The 4910-nt window shown below is 40.2% G+C and overlaps 1 long non-coding RNA gene across 1 annotated transcript; it reads left to right on the top strand.

Moving 5' to 3' along the window:
- The first annotated feature begins 2377 nt into the window (after positions 1-2377).
- On the top strand, positions 2378-4089 carry LOC115015792 (uncharacterized). Its single transcript, XR_003833028.1, has 2 exons — positions 2378-2935; positions 3021-4089. It is a non-coding gene; the product is annotated as an uncharacterized LOC115015792 (long non-coding RNA).
- The last annotated feature ends 821 nt before the right edge of the window (positions 4090-4910 follow it).

Raw genomic sequence — 4910 nt, 5'->3', positions numbered from 1 at the left:
GCTGTACTGTAGAAACACGTTTAATAAGTTACTCCATCGTCAGGCATCATCTTAACATAGGGTAGGAATAGGTTATCCACTCGTTATCAATAAATAGGCTGTAGGGTTCACCGTCAGCCGAAGTAGCCTATATCTAACGTGCCTCTAACTAATTTTGAACATGCTCAAAACATTCAACAACGCTCTATATACGTATCTGTATACGTTCACTTTTACGACCGATGAAAAGTTGGACGTATTTGGACTCTGACAAATTTTCATATACGCCAGCATACGTTTCTGCCATACGGATATGTGTGACAGGGCCTTTAATTACAAATAATCAAATATTTTTGTTGTAATATTCATGAAAAGATTTAATCCTTTCCCATCACTTTATTTACAAAGACGCTATCTGTTAATGTTTTTGTTGTTGCAGTTTAGCAGCATGCACAAAACAAACAGTTGTGGCTTAATTATATGTAATTGCTCTGTATGTGTGCAGTGGTGTAAAGTAAGAAGATTTGCTCAAGTACTGTAAGATTATACCTTACTTACTTGTGCTTTACTTGCATGTTTTAATTTCATGCTACTTTAAACTTCCACTGCACCACATTTCAGAGGTGTACTTTTTTCTCGACACTACATTAATGACAGATTTGAAAAATGTTCCTATAAAATACAATGCATTGTTATATAGTAAATTAAGTCACATGACAGTTTATAAAATTAACAAAATTAGTTCTTGGATGTTTGAAATGTTATATATTTTTTCCTAGCTGTTGACGTGTAGTCTGAAATAAAGTAAATTAAAGCAGCTATAACCTTCATTTTTATAATAACAATGGATGAATGGCTACATGAGAGAACTATTACCCAACTCTGCAGTTCTCCTAATCTTAGATCAACTTCAACAACAACAACTTCATTGATTTGGTTCACTCTCACCGCTCTTATTTTTGTCAGCAGCTGTTTTGAGCAAAAAACCTCCTCATATCTGACTGTACACTACCGCTCAACACTAAACTATCAGTCAAAGACTTAACACATTGCAAAAATGAACTAACATTAGCTACAGAATGTGAATAAGTTACAGCGTTGACGTGTGAGGGAACATCTTAATGATCTTAATGAGCTTCCTAATGGAAACCAAAGAAGCTAATGGAAACCGAAGCGATGTCTTCTCGCTGAAGGTTTATTAGATCTTGTACAAGGGGAATAGATAATGAACAGTACAAGCGAATACAGAGATGCAGTCACATTGTATGCAAACATCAATTCCCCCAAGCAGCCACTCTTCCTGGACATTTATCCTAAATAAGGCATTCCATCAATTGTTTACCTACATATGGATCACCTAGATGGCTCCTCAAATCCTAGTCAACACATTTTAAGTAAGACAGTCATAGCATCTCCATGACCTCGCCAGTCTGAATACACTGGGCCCATCTTTTCCCTTATCTTGCAGCTGTGTGCCATCAGCCCTTGTAGACTAAAAGATGAGCTATATGTTTTGGAGCGATGACCTGACCAGAAAAAAATACACTAAAGACATTAGGGTTTGACCTGAGGTCTACTTAAATATCCTCTAACATGAGAAGAATAGTCCAGGATCAAACTATGTATAGAGTCTATGGTTTTAATATATTTTAATATGCAGTATGTATATACTAATAGATAGGAATCAGTCCAAAAATTACTTAATGTACGTAATGTCAAAAATGTCTATGTGTTGTGTTGCGGAGATATCTATTGAAATCAGCATGCTAACCGACTACCCCTGGCCCGTTTTGTCTTATAATACCTCTTGTAATTTGATAGCAGACTAAACACTACTCCAAACCATGCCGGAGATTACAACCCAATTTAAGTGTATTGCAATGGACATTGTTGGGCCCTGTAAAAGAAAAGCTTATCAGGATATCAGTAGATTGTTGTTGTATGCAAATACTCTAGTCTACTTGATTCCATAAACCTTTTTTGCTCCTGATCAACCAGGGAACCAACTTTATGGGCCAGCTGCATTAGAAATTGGGCATAACCTGCTATAAAGACATCTCCTTATTACCCAGAGATAGCTGGCCTGGTGGAGAGGTTTAATGAAACCCTAAAGAGGACATTTAGAAAGTTCATATCTGATACCGGGAAAGATTGGGAACCCTTTCTGCTCTTTGCCTATAGTGAAGTGCCTCAAGCGTCCACTGGATGCTTCCCGTTTGAGCTGCTCTGTGGATAGCCAGTCCAGGGCTCCTGGATCTGTTGAAACAGAACAGGGCAGGGAAAGTTGCAGCTAATAATGTAGAGGGCCATGGTGTTGTGCAGTTTTCTTCCAGATGAAGGACCGGTTGGAGTGGTACTGAGGAGGCCAGACTCAACCTCCTGGAGGCCCCGAAGACCCAGATATGGTGGTATGACCAGCAGGCATGCCAACATGAGTTCAAATCATGTCAAAGGGTCTTGGTCTCCTGTTCTCCTCATCCATAAAGCTGCTGGTCCATGTGGCAGTGATCTTTTAAAGTTCTTAGGAGGATGGCCCTTCGACTTATGAGATCCTGCATCCAGAGAAGGGGAAACAGAAGCAGACATATCATGTGAACCTCTTGAAATCCTGTGAGGAAAGAAGCAGCCCTACTTCCATCACCTCAATACTGGCAAGCCCAGTGATTGAGGATGATAACTCTGAAGGTGTAGTGGAGGCCTGTAAACAACCTGCCAATAAAGATCTCTCTCACCTGGATGGTAAGAAGCCAGTTGAATTACAAGTTATTTTTAAAACCTTTCCTCAGTTGTTGACACTAGAAACCAGGCCATACACATACAGAGCATGTCATCTGAGTCAAACCAGGTCAGAGTCCAGTATGACAGGCATGATTCCGACTTCCAGAACATTTAGTGAAGGCGGTGAAGGGACAAATCCGCTTGATATTGGAGCTAGGACAGATAGAACCGTCTGAAAGTGAGTAGGGCAGCCATATTGTGCCTAAGAAGGATGGATCCCTTCGCATTGATTTTAGAAAGCTGAATGCCATCTTGTTTTTCAGCCTACAGAACTCAACCTACAGAAATGTGAGTGGGCCAAGCAGGAAACTTGTTACATGGGGCAGTTGGGGAGATGTGAAGTCCGGCCTCAGGTAAACAAAGTTGACGCCATCCTGAACAGCCCCAAGCCCCGTACCAAGACCCAGATCCGGTCAGATCATTCTTCAGTTTGGGGCACATTATTCTTCCTGGGGCAGGTAGATGCATCGGGTGGGGACTCGGCCAGGGTGACAAGGTGTTACCTGGAACTTCAATCCTTTCAAGTTCTGTGAGCGGCGCAAAGCAGTGAAGGAAAACATCACAGCGGACTACCTGTCAAGAATGCCAAACAGTGACGCTGCAATAGTGGATGGTGGAATTGTGACAAAGACTAACGGATTGCGGATGACACATGGTAAACACATTCAGTAATATACTCATAAAGGGGCACCCAGACACACATTGTTCCCCTGTGTCACTGCGGTGAGTGCACGTAGCACAATAAATCTACAATTACAACTTTACACATGTCCACTGCAGTAATATAGTTTGTTGAGAAAGGAAAACCATACTATGTACACTGTTTAGATAAGTCGGATCAGTTCATTCATACTCATCTCACAAGAAAATGTTTTGTCGAAGTGTTGTCATAATCTGACGTTCCTCTCCTCCGCAGTCCCTGGGTCTGAAACAGATCCGATGCATAGTGTTGTTTTAATTAGAGGCTACAGCAGTCACGTGCAGGTGTGCTGATGGCTGAAGATACCATGTTTAACTGGATCAAAGGTTAAGTTACCTTATTTATGATATTGTGTCAAGGTTTTGCGGTTCATTTAAGGTTTTTGACTGGGAAATGGTTATTCCTATAATGTGTTGTGTTTGTTTAATGTAAGAATACACACACAATATAATACTTTTTCTTAAAAAATTACGACTCCTAAGAGAATACAGATATGTGGGATATGTTTTTAATATGAAGAAAGTTTTGAACATGAGCAGAAATCTTTCCTGAAATTCATATGAGCTATTGAAGTCCATATGTCAGTGTTAAAAAAAACTGTTATTGCAGGATAAAAATTAATTTAACTTGAATCGACTCTGGTATATTTGTAACACTATCCTCCTCCAACTCCTGGGAGATTTTTCAGTACATCCTCGTGTTTTCACTTCTGCTCCACCACTGTGACATTCTGATCTTTCTCTTCACCTTCTGTCATATTTGATAACTGTTCTATGCTGCAGCCTCTGGGCCGTCTGTCAGTCTACACTTACCACAACAACTGACTGATTTAACACTCAAGTCGCATTCTCAGGTTCATCCACGCAGAATCGTGCATCAAATTCAACAAAAAAAACAAACAATGGTGATGTTTTCGGGGCTCACTTGAGTATAAGAGCTATTCCTCAGTTGAGTCCCACATCGATGAATTATACATGCCTTGCATCATACCTCCCACGCTCCATCTTATGTAATGTCAGCCACGCGTGGAGAAGCGTATGAGTATACGTGTGTCTATGTGGATGTATTTATATCCAGACTGGGATTGAGGGAACGGTGACTCATTCTCTTTGCTCTTTATTTTTACCCCACAATCTGCCCGCCCACCCACCCATCGCCTATTTCTAAGAAGAAAAAGAAAAGAAGAGTATTAGTTTAGACATTTCCCAACTGTACAATGTTGTTAAAATATCACTACTTCTTCTTCACCCCAAACCAAATAATTTTTGTTCCCAGAACGATGTTGATAATAAATATAACAAAGTTAATCAGCCTCCTGTAGGATCATTTTCTCCTATATCAACAATGCTGCAGGGTGAAATAGTGGGAGTAATGGAAAATAGACATATTTACCAGGACCTTCCACTACAATCTTTGTTCCTCTCCAGAAACATCAAAGTATTGATTATATACG

This window comes from Cottoperca gobio, chromosome 11 (assembly GCF_900634415.1).
Source record: "Cottoperca gobio chromosome 11, fCotGob3.1, whole genome shotgun sequence".
NCBI classification, from domain to species: domain Eukaryota; kingdom Metazoa; phylum Chordata; class Actinopteri; order Perciformes; family Bovichtidae; genus Cottoperca; species Cottoperca gobio.
Note: the sequence above shows the minus strand (reverse complement) of the source record. Positions and strands in the feature narration are given on the sequence as shown.